General features: G+C 33.9%; 1 protein-coding gene and 1 long non-coding RNA gene across 2 annotated transcripts in view; both read left to right on the top strand.

The window, feature by feature from the left end:
- Nucleotides 1-12,841, top strand: part of LOC149818443 (uncharacterized) — a 1,135,480-nt gene that overhangs the window by 506,774 nt on the left and 615,865 nt on the right. The gene's annotated exons all lie outside the window — the stretch shown is intronic.
- LOC149818449 (uncharacterized) lies at nt 6,910-10,030 on the top strand. Its single transcript, XR_016427396.1, has 3 exons — nt 6,910-6,970; nt 9,769-9,889; nt 9,982-10,030. It is a non-coding gene; the product is annotated as an uncharacterized LOC149818449 (long non-coding RNA).

The raw sequence follows: 12,841 nt of genomic DNA, 5'->3' as shown, positions 1-12,841 counted from the left end.
ACATTCATAATGGGATTCTGATATTTTCAATCAGTTTACTTTTGCATTCGGATCTCAAATTGATCCAATGCAAAATCTGACCAGATTAAGTCTTGCATATAAATAACTTCTTTTTGCTCTATGTTTCGGGATCTAGTATCACCACATGTATTTTGGATTTGGATTCAACTTTACCTCATCGTATTTGAATTTGAATTTGAATTTGAATCTACTGTTTAAATTTGGATTCAGATTCGGATCCTAAAAGATCTAAGCCCAGTTCTACCCGTTTGCGCCAATGTCAGATTCGGCCTGATTCATATGGAATCCGTTCTCAGCCAATTCAATTCAAAGAGGCCGATTTACCTATCATTTCAAACTCTGTTTTAGTATTCTTAATAGATTTTTAACATTTTAAATATTTTAATAACACATGTCATCCAGTGGTGAAAAGTACGGATTCAATCCGATTCGATTTCATTAAGAGTTTTTTTCTTGAGAAACCGATTTTAACAACACTGGTTCGCACCCTATGAACAACGCTCTGTGAACTGTGATAAAAAGAACCCTAAACCCCAGCATCGCGTTTCCCTACGAATCCCTGCCAAAATCTCTTTCTCTCTCTGTCTTTCTGCCGAAAGAAGAAGGAAGAGGAGGCTGTCCCCCCACCCAGGTACTCTCTCTCTTCTTTGTCTCTTCTTCTTCTTCCGTTCTCCATCTTCTTCTTCTCTTCGTTCTTCTTCTTCTTCTTCCTCTTCTTCTTTGAGTTTTACTTAATTATTTGGTTTTAAAGTTTAGTTCTATATTCCTTGATTAATCGAATCTCGTAGTAATTATGTTTATGTATAAAAATTTGTTGCGTATTGTGTTTTTATAAATTAAGCTTTCAAGAGAAGACGTCCTGTCCTAATTTTCATAAAAACCATGTATGCATGCCTCGTGCCCATATTGTATCCACGTTCGTGGACATAACCTTAAATAGATAGTTTATTTGTTAGATACTTACAAAGATCAAGGTGCTGCATTAATGTTGTTTTTACATATTATTCTCATATCTTTCGGTATTTATTTGAGTTTTTTTATTTCTCATTGTTATTTCTTTTATTTATTTGTGTTTTTAGATATATATTTTTTTTTAAGTTTTTAAAAATGTGTTTTTAAGGCTTGTGCTTTACTCCTCTCTTCATATTTTAGTAGAACCCTTCTCTATGCCCCATCGCTTTTCACAACATGGTTTACATCATTGTTTCGGTGAAGATGGTGTCAATTGATCGATGTTTATATGCTTATTCTGTGGGAAAAGTAATTTTGTTGTGATCATCTTATATAGTGATTCTATGTCTGAATCATTGTTGGTATGGTTATTTGGGAGAGTGCTTATTCTCTTAGTCATTGTTTTAGGATCACTAGTCGAATGGAACGTGTTCAGCCTAGAACTACACTAATTTGAAGTTTTTGATGGATAGCGTAAAAGGTGCGCTTTTGCCTTGAGGCGCGTTAATGAAGCGCAAGTGCCTGTGAGGCAATAGGCTCTCGATTTTTGAAAGAAGAGAGAGGCACGATTGTTTAGGGCTCTCTCGCCTCTGCCGAAAGGAAGAAGAAGAACCCTCTCGTGTTCTTTCAAGAAGAAGAGGAAGAAGGCCCTCTCTCTCTCTCTGCCAAAAGGAAGGAGGAGGAAGTCGGAGGTCTCTCTCGCCTCTGTCGAAAGGAAGAAGAAGAAGGAGGGTCCATTCGGTACGTACCCCTCTCTCTCCTTCGTCTCTTCTTCTTCTTCTTCTTCTTTTCTTCTCTTCCTCCTCCTTCTTATTCTTCCTATGCTGATCTTCTTCTCCTTCCTTCTGCAGATCTTCTTCTCCTCAGGTTAAAAAAACAAGAGAGGCCCGATTATTTAGGTCTCTCTCTTTTCTTCTTCCGTTCTTCTCCTTCTTCCTCTGCCCAACTTCTTCTTCTTCTGTTTTTTTTTCCCTTCTTATTGTTCTTCTGATATTCTTTTTCTTCTTCTCCCCCTTCTTTCCTCCTCATTTTTCTTCTTCCCTTCCTCTGTTCTTCTTGAACAATCGGGCCTGTTAATCAGAAAATTACTTTGTTCTTGTTAATTAATTAATTAATTATATATTGATTTAGTAATTCATTGATTTGTTGCTTATTTATTAGCTACATGCTATTTGTATTATATAATTGTGTTTGCTAAGTATAACTATGTGTGGTGTATAGCATTATGTTGTCCTTTATACAAATATATAGAGTGGTTCTTGCTAGTTATTGTGATTTTTGGTCTTGTTCCTTGGTTAAATAATCACATCTTCTTTGTTGGATCGGTTAAATTATTGCATTGTAGTCATTTCTTTGAATTAGTTTTATAATTTAGTTTAGATTGTCCACTTAATATCTAATTATATATTAATAGTACATAAATGATGCTTTATTTTGTTTTTTTATTTGGTCAAATTTTTAATATTTTTTGTGAATCTTACGCCTCGCTTCATGAGTGGGTCTTACGCCTCAACACTATTCACAACATTGATAAAATCATAAGGCTGAAGGTAAATTTGGACTCTTGATTATGCATTAAGATTCGAAATCAGTCAGATTTAATAAATGGGACAACCTAACTGTGAAAAATTTAAAATCTATGATATATATATATATATATATATATATATATATATATATATATATATATATATAGAGAGAGAGAGAGAGAGAGAGAGAGAGATGGGAACCTACTAAATGGACACAGTGCTAAATGAAACATGCTCTTAGATTTTTGGTGCTTTTCGAAATTTTGACTGTACAGATGTGATTTATATGCTTGTTTTTATAGGAATCACTTCTTAGAGCATTTGACTCCGATGCATGAATAGGTTTTTATAAGGTTTCAAAAATCAATAGCCTACAATTTTTCATAAATTTTCGAGCCTCCAAATACCATTTTTTTCCATCCAAAATGCTTGATCCAAATTAGGATTTCTAGTAAATCAATCATGCTGAACACATCTATGGGGTTGGAATTTTGAAAAAAAACAATGGAAATCCAATTGCATGTTTCATTTAGCATTGTGCCCATTTAGCATGTTCCCATCTCTCTCTCTCTCTCTCTCTATATATATATATATATATATATATATATGAAATGCATCCAAACACTATTTTTCCATAATATTTAAAAAATTGAAAAGCAGAAAATCCAGAAAAGTGAATTTATGAATTTTGCATCCAAACATGCCCTTAAGGTCACCAGTTTGTTTGTGCAATTGAAAGCAAAATAGATCCAATTGGAACTTTTTTTTGAATTCATTGTAGGGATGTATGCTAAAAAAGAGAATAGTGCTGCTCTTAAATAATGCATAAGAATGTCTGCACCTCATATTTTGTAGATTATGTGTTCCATTAATAATGAAAATTTTGCCTGAAAATTTCTTGATTCCTTGGAATTAGCTTTCAATTCCACATGTCGAACACTGATAGAGTAGTTATGGGAAGGTTGTTTCTTATGTAGGTAAGGTTGCAACCAAGAAAAATTGAAAAAGAATATCTTATCTGGTTGTGAATTCAAGGAGATAGATCTTGTCTTTTATTGAATGAATCTTCATTTTCTTTATGCATTACAAGCGTTTTGTCATGGAATCTCAAGCATTTCGTGTTTGAGTTCTCAGGTGCACTAGGGACCCTTTGCAGTTTTGACCTGTATGCTTTGTTTCTTGCTTCACTTGTTAAATATATTACATCATTTTTTCTGAAAGTTAATATTTGCTTCTTGCTATTCACTCAATAAAAATATTGCATCAGTAGTTTTTCTAAGAATCAATAGTTGCTTCAGTTTTTTTTTCTTTTTTAATTTGTTCATTTCTGTAAGTGCATGGATGTGTTATTACAATGCATTAGATTTGGTTCTTCATTTGATTTAGCTCTGGTTTTGAGTCTTCCTGACGTTATGATGTATTGTTCTCATTTGTTTTGCCAGGAAATGGGTAAACTTGGGAAGAAAGCACGGAAATTTGCTCGTAAGAATCTTCAATCTGTGCTCAAGAAAAAGCGGAAACAGAATGCTTTCAGGAATTCTTTCAGGACAAGAAGGGCTTTTAGTAAGGCTCATAAATCCAAAATCCCCCCTTCATGTCTTCTTTAAGCTATTCAAGGTTGAATGAATTTGCTCTTTTGGTTTTTATTCAGGATACTTTCTCTCATCTCTCATCATGGATGTTAAAACTACTGATATACAAGATAACCATGACTAGCTTTGGTGAATCACACACTCAATTTAATTTTGCCTTCCAAATAAGAGAACTAAGTCACCCATTTGATTATTCAATATCTAGTACTTTTCTCACTGCATGTATTCCATGATCAACCGGAGAAATCTTATGAGGTTTTTGAATCAGTAAATACCTTTTCTAATGAAAGAAAATTTGATTAGGATCTTTAATATGGTTGAATAGGTTTAACACAAGAAATTTTCTATTGCAAAGCTCTGAGCTAGTTGGGATATGGTGGGTCAAGCTGCTTACAAGTAGCTCAGGTCTGGCAGTTAAAAGCTTCATTAAATTATGGATGGCAAACTGAAAGTAACAAATGTTACCAGTTTGAATATTTGCCAACAATTTCAGATAAAATAGTGGAACATTTCCCTCTTCCATCTTGGAGCAAAGAAACTTCAGATCCTTGAGCTTTGCTGGGAGCGTGTAAAAACATAGGTGTTTATCCTTGGACCAATAGGATAAAGCCTATGTCACAGGGATTCGGCTAGCAGGGTGCCGCACTCGCGTCGACGCGACTCAACGCGGGTGCAGCACTGGGTGCGGTCAACCCGACCCTGGGTGTGTTGACCGCACCCAGGGTCATTTGTGTCCAAATTTTTTATTAAATAAAAAAATGTGTCCAATTTTTTTATTAAAAAAAAATTGGCCGGGGGGAGCCCCCGCCCCCCCTTTTTGCAAGGGCAAAAACTCTGAATCAAGCTCCACAACTCATCCGCTCGACCCCTCCCCTGCACAAAGAGGGCGTAGGGAGGGGGCTCGACCCCTTCCTTGCACAAATTATATATATATATATATATATATATATTTTTTTTTTTGCCGCACCCCCGCACCCAAGTTTTTTGAAAGTGCCGCACCCGCACCCGCACCCATGTGACATAGGATAAAGCCAACATAAAAAAACTTGGTACCAGGAAAGTCTTGGTGAGGAAAAATGTCATGATAAATTAAATTTTTTATTTTTTGGAAAAACTCTAGGAAATATTAGCATGTGTAAAAAGTTAGAAATATGGGCAATATATATAAAAAAATTAAAAATGATTTATTATGTTGATATCATGATAAGACCATTATTGGAAATATTGCGACTTTTTATAGTATAGCAGATTTTGTAAACGCTGCCATGTTTACAAAATATTGCCAATATTTGTAACTATGATAAAAGTTAAAACCAATTAAGACTATAAAAATATATAAAAACATAAAGAAAGACATAAATTTTTTAAAAAATGCCTTTATTGGATTAATTGATTTTTTTGTGGACCAAGCCCTATGGATATGATCCATATGGTTTGTTCAGTCAAAAGCAAGTTTTAGATCGTCCGATCAATTATATAGGTAGATCTTTTAATGGTTTCAAATTTTATGGTTCACAATGTATTGAAATTTCAAAATTGAAAAATTCATGCTTGTATGTCCAAACCAGAGTTATCAGAAGTGCCATAGGGCATGGGGAAGCGTGTTTTGTAAGCGTGAAACATGGCGCTTCTGAAACGTGCTGGGAAGTGCCAAAAAAATTTAGGGAGTGGGAAGCGCGCTTCCCAATTTAGGGGAAGCTCGTTTTCCCTTATTTTTTCATTTTTTTGTGTTTTTATTTTTCTTTTTTTTTGCTTCCCCCTCACTTCCTAGGTCGCTTTCGGTTTGCTTCCTAGTTTTCTTCCAAGACGATTCCTGATTCGCTTCTAAGTCGTCCTGCTTTTCCCGCTTCCTAAAATTTTGAAAATGCCTCGCTTCTCGCTTTTGCTTCTCGAATCGCTTCCTCGACTAGCAACTCTGGTCCAAACCACTCATGATCTTTTCAAAATATTGCTGATATTTGTTACTATGCACAAAACCAGTGTTTAATTTTGCATTGTAAATTTGAATGCTTTGAAGTTTGCGATTTTCAAGTGGGAGCAATCTAAAGGCCGTTTGGATATTAAACCATCTAAAGAATGGTTAAGTTTTTTGGCCGATTGATCAATGCGGGCAATGATAACAGTGTATGACATAAACAAGTATAGTCTGCCTCAAAGTGACTCCATTGTCTCTGCTCTTTAGGTATTCTGGACAAAATCCCTTTCTGGATGATATCACACCTCATTGATATCCTTTTAGCCCACGGGTTATGGTTGCTTGAAGTTGAAGATTAGCAGCAACTTGATTAAGGTTTATGTGTCTTTTTCATGCCCCCCCTGATGTAATCTTTCTACCTCCTTTTCAGTCTTCACGATTGGCTCAGGCCCTCAATGGGAAGCCAAGCAGAGAGTGCCTTGAGGATTGATACCATACATTGAATGAGCTTACATATAACGTCTTTAGTAGTTCATTAGATGTTTAAACATTTATATTATTATTTTAGTAGCTACAAATATTTTTTCCAGAAAATAAATGATAATTCCGCAAGTGTCATGTTGCATGAGGCCAACAATATTTTTGCTAATCTAACTGCCTGCGCTATTGCCTTCTTTTTGTAGTGTTCATAGGCAGTTGCTTCATAAGACATCGTTTATTAGGAACTTATCTCTACATCTAAGTTGCCCTGCTTGGTTTGTGTTTGCGCTTTTGTTCACTGAGTGGATTGTGTAACAAAATGTTTCCAAGTTTGTAAAGTTTTTAACTAGACTTTTTGTTTATTTGCAAGCATTGATTAGGCCACCACATTTAAGCTCTATGGTTGGTTATGTTATTGTAGGAGATAAAGGTGTTGTATATGTGAACCATCCAATCTCCTCAGATGCACAACCTGTAGAAGAGTAAGAAAATGCCACTATTTATTTTCTTTGCTATCACTTGCTTTAGATTATTTTTCTGACATCAACTTGCTTTAAATTGTTAGACATGCCAATATTGAATGTTAATTCCCATCAAAATTTACATCCCTTGTAAGATTGTTTTTCTGTGTTTTTCTTGTTTGGTTCCGCCTTTGCAGTTACTTTTCTTTATATTAGGATAAAACTGTACACTTCTACTGCTTAATACATGATGTAAGATTGAAGTTTGCCAAGAATCAAAGTGGCACCTGTGCAATTTGCCTTTTCTTGTGCAGCCGATAGTTGAAAAACTCGTGACTTGGATCCGGATTGCCTGACCCTTGACTTGTGAGTCAGCAGGTTGACTCGGTAATTTGGACGAGTTAGGACATGATTTTTTTAGTGTTAAGATATGGAAAAAATCAAACTCCAAACTGTATAATCACTAAATTTATTACATGACATCAATGACTAAGCTATATAAGTATTCAACTATACATAATTGTTGATATTATGATTTAAAAATAGATGATTCTTTGTAAAAATTATCCTTTTATAAGCATTATGCACTAAAACCATGAAATGCATGACAAAAGACACATAAGTGGCATGCGGATAGGTGGTTCTGAATCGGTGACCCAGTTGGGATCCGATCCGGGTTGACTCGGGCGATTCTCGAGTCAGCTCTCTGGGTTTGCCAACTATGGTGCAGCCACTGCATTTTATATGTAATATATCTATCTATTTATGATGGATTCTAGTTGGCTGCTTTTTCTGTTTGTTGTCAATAGCATCCAATTAGCCTCATTTTATATACATTTGAAAACTGTCTTAAGCTCCTCTTTGAAAGGAGACAAACTAAAACTTTTATAACATTTATTCTTTTGCTTCTGTTGTCTGTGGCTTCTTGTTCATTTTTGTCGTGTAGCGGTTGTATTCTTGTGTTTTCTCTGTGCTATTGTGTAACTTGGGTATATTAATTTATTACCTTCTGTTTATATTTTCAAAATAAAATCTGCCATTAAATGGTAAATGGCATATATTGATAATCTGTGTTCTCCCACACTTTTATTGAAAAAATCTTGGCAAAATGAATAATTTTTTAAAAATTTATAAACTGAAGTTAAAAATATGTAAAAAAATTACTCAAATGCCAAAAGCAATAAATATGTCTCATCCATTGTTTTAAAAATGAAAAAGAAATGAAAGATGGGAGAGTCCAGAGGCCGAAATAAATACTTTCTTGCTTAGGATTAAGTTACATTCAGTATTTATTGCCATTAATTAGTTAGGAGAAAAAGATTGAGAGAGATGTGAATGATAAAATAGAATTATCAGCCAAAGTTTTTTAAAATCATTTATGAAACATAAATTATGATATTTTAATTTTAAATTATCACAACATTTTGAAAAATATCGTGATATTTTAAATGTTAGAACTGATGAAAAGATATCATAATATTTTTTTAAAATATCATGATATTTGTGACTGTGCTTATACCTTCTTCCATTGCCTTAGTTTTCTTTTACTGCAAAATTCAATTTTATGTTTTTATGAAAAACAGCTGCATTACTTGAGTTTTATTCTTACATACTTGTAATCACCATTGATAGCTGCTAACTTTTGTTTAGTTGCAAACTATGTTGTCAAAAGTGATACGTGGTTACCTAGTCAACTGGTACTGCCTACCCTACTTGTGTTCGCCTAATCCTCCCAGAGCCAATCCCTAGTTAGACAGCACAGAGTAGGATGACATTGTTTTTTATTTTTGAGGTCTTAAATTAATCCTATGCACTTTATTCCTATATGCTGTTTTTTGTGCTTATTTTCTTTATTACTTGAGAAAAATGATTGCTTGGGCCTTGTTAGGGACTGTTGCAATCGGATTGATGTCAACATATATTCTTGTTAAAACCCACACACATACATGTGCACACATGCATACACAAAAATTTGCGAGTCTCTATTACAGCTCAATGTTTCCAGAAGAGATGTTCTTGTAAGAGTAAATATTTAGTGCTATGCTGCTATTATGCATTTTAGAGCATACTAGGATCAGCATAGAGAATCTAGTACAAGACTAATGTGTGTTGCCAATTTGCCCTTATCTTCCCTTTTTAAAATTTTTCACAAGGTCTATTATGTTCAATGATAAAATGATTCTCGGGGTGCGCTTCTTAGGAGCCTTAGGAGGTCATTGTTAACATAATTCCTGCTTGCATGAGTAATTCAAACCATTTTCTTCTTTCTAGGTGTTGATTAAATGACATAATCGATGCCTATATTCTTTTTAGAATAATTTCTAGTGTATCAGTTGAAATTTTGTGTTGATTCTAGTGGAGTGGGTATTATTCTTGATCGTAAAGATACCGATGCTCGACTTTGGAGAGCATCACACAATTTCACTTTTGCCCACTGATTAATTGTCAAGCATTTCACAATTTACTAAGTTCTTTCCTCATTCATGTATGTTATTCAGGAGCTTCATTGTTTCCATTGGTTAATTGTTAAATGCAATTGAGTTTTCCAAATAGTCTGAGTCATATATTGCAAGTTTATATGACATGATTATTCAGGAGGTAGTGATGCTTTTTCAGTTTCCAGAAAGTAGCGAAATTTTTTTACTGAGATTCTAGCTAGATTATGGGCGTAATATCTTTCAATGTATTATGGAATTATCTGTGCGCATACATTTGTTCCATTTTGTATAGTTGTCTTAAGGTGAGGCAATTAATTAACGATTTAACTTGAAATGCAAGTGTTTATGTTCATATATAGTTATGCTCATCATTGTTGTCAGATATCCTGAAGGTATTGTAAATCAGGCGCTCGACGACATTTTTGCAGATACTTTTGGTAATGATGTTGACAATGATTCAGTTATAGATTCAGATTCGGAAAGTGATGGTCTTCTTTCTGAGGTAATGTCATGCTCTTCTAAAAATCCGGCCTCATCTTTTTCTAATTCCTTATTTATTTATGAAAGAGTTCTGAATTCTAATATTGGTTTCAGGATTTGAATGGTTCTTATCTTGTTAAAGATGGAAGTGATGATAATTCAGGTTGGAACATAATTACAATAGTGAAATTTGGTGTTTGAAATATCCTAAATTTTTGTTTTAGTAAAATCGCAAGAGGATATTTTTCAATATAATTGTTGTTGCTGTAGATGAAAGCTACCATACTGCTCTATCTGAGCAGAACAAGACAATTCAGGTGGAACTCGTGAAGTAGAAAAGTAAGTTAGATCGGTTGAAGAAAAAGGTAAGAACGACCTTGTACTTAATTAAGACCTTGAAATGACCATAGATATGAAGCTCAACATGATGGTATGTCTAACTAATATAAACATGTAGGGTTTGTTTTAAAAAATTTCTCTCCTATTTTGAAGACAAAAAAATTGATGGCTCACATTCATCATTGTAATGCACTTAGTTTTACCCAAAATGAACTAATGCTAGGGATGTCAATCGATCACGTTTGAGTCAGGTATCTGAAAAGTACAAATCTGATTAGTTGAATCGGTATAGCAAATGAATCTGATTAATAATCAGATTCGGATGCAGTTTTCAGATTTTCATTTGAATCTAGATCCAAGGGTAATCCAACCCAATTCCTTATAAAATATATCTGATTAGCTAACCGAGTACAGGTTCAATATTGCCTTTTCCATCCAACTCTAAATTTGATTAAGCTAGATCCGGATAGGTCAGATTCACTAAGACCTAGATCTCAACTGAATATTTCCTGTTTACTGCCCTGGCTAATGCTCAGAAAGATTTTCATGTTGTGACCCTTGAAATGTTGTATTCTTAAGTATGAAGAGCATATTTAAAGCAATAGAAGTGCTTTTTGTTTTTTATTTTTGCTTTTGTGTTTGCTCATAAAAAGAAAACAAGTGCATCTTTTGTGATATAGACAACTCTTCATACTTCTTTCAGTACGACATTATTTCTGGATGCTTGAAATATTAATAAGGTTATGTTTGCTTCATTGTTTCACCAGGACCCAAATTTTGGTGAGTTTCTGGAAAAGCATAGTTTGGAGCTTCAAGCTGCAAGCAATGAAGAAAAAGTAAGACGTCCATCACTTTCCAGTTTCCACATGGCCATCATTGTACTGGCTTTCGACATTCTATTATCATTTTATCATTGGTAGGACTCCTATTGATATTAAAAAATTCTGATGCCATAAATGGTTGTCTTCTTAGGTTGTATGTCATGTCAGTAGTCATGTTATCAAGCCTACTCTTCTCTGTTCTTTTTTCCTTCACCCTTTTTCTTTTGTTTTTTTTCTGGTGTGTGCCTATTCCAGATTGGTGTGCTCAAATCAGGCCAGATTGGGTCCAACTAACCAATCCCGATTGATTCCATAGATTATCCATACCAGTGGGAATCAATTTTAGAGTCAAGTTGAGTCAGATTAGTATAAAGTGGCAAGTGTCTGGTTGGACCAATCCATTGATTAGATCACCCAATTTTAACGTTCTTCTCATCATTTTTTGATAACTTTGCAGTGAATTTAGGTGGTTTTGTTCTTAGTTGTCATAGGCGCTAGGCGGAGCCTAGGCGGTGAGCCCCTAAAAAGCCTAGGCAGTCTAGGCAGTACCCCAAATAAAAAAACAAAAAAAAAAATACAAATATGTAAATAAACTACTAAAATTAATAACAAATATGTATACAACATAAAATCAATCAACAATAAGCAATAGACAAAACAAAATATGTCGTCAAACACTATAAGATAATTATATTAAATAACCTGCTCAATACATTGTCCAACACAAAACATTTAACAACACAATACATTTAACTAAACATAGAATTCTGAAACATATGTCTATATATAAAAGTCATCTTCATTCTTCAGTATCAAATTTCATTTCAACGATTTCCTTCATTTATTGCATCTTTTAGTGGCTTGAGATGATGATGGCAGATCATCTTCATACAATTTCTGTCCCACAAATGTTGCAGGTACTTGTGCCTTTCTCTCATCATCTTTTTTAAGACTAGTAAGAAGCTCAACACAAATATCAGAAGGAATGCTATGTTTACATAATTTCACAGTGGAGTTAATATGTCCCACAACATGATATTTAAATCTATACAATCCTTCATGCATTATAAAATCACAAAAATTACACTTCACTATTTCTTTGGCATCTCTAAGTCAATAGTGTACAATATTTCAATGCAGGTTTCTTTGAGAGGCATCCTCCAAGACCTCTACCTTCCATCGACTTACTAGAACACGAATTAATAAATCTAATCACTACAAAAATGTAAAATAATGTAACTGATAACCATGTTAAAAAATGAAACAAAGAACAATGGAATAAATAAACCATGCAACTGATAACCAATGCAAAAAATTAAAACATAACCAATTAATCACCAAATAAAAATATAAGCATACAGACATTTAACAAATCTACACACATAGCATAATTAACTTTAACTGTATTTAAGTATAAAATAGTAAAAAAAACCCAATAAGTTTATAATAACAACTTAAATTTAATCCTTAGATGAACTTGAAAGTCTATCATCATCTTCATTGATATATTGCTCTTCTTCTTCAGTTTTATTTGCAGAGTTAGCTTATTCCTCTTCTTCTTCCATCTTCACCACCTTCTTTCCTTTGTCAAACATTTTCTTTCTTAGGACATTAGTTACACGTATTTTTACCCCCACCCTATGCCTTAACGCTGTGGATGCCTTATCAACAGGATCTCATGTAAGTGATGTGTCATTTTCAAAGATTATCATTGACTTCTCTTAAGACAATGGGGTCGAGATCTCCTTTTTTTCATTCTCTCCTCATACCTTCGTTTCAATTTATGATTATATTGCACAAAAAACAAACCATTC

The sequence above is a fragment of the Nuphar pumila genome, chromosome 13, assembly GCF_984573655.1.
Source record: "Nuphar pumila chromosome 13, dmNupPumi1.hap1.1, whole genome shotgun sequence".
NCBI lineage: Eukaryota > Viridiplantae > Streptophyta > Magnoliopsida > Nymphaeales > Nymphaeaceae > Nuphar > Nuphar pumila.
The sequence above is the reverse complement of the archived record's forward strand: the minus strand, read 5'-3'. Positions and strand labels throughout refer to the sequence as shown.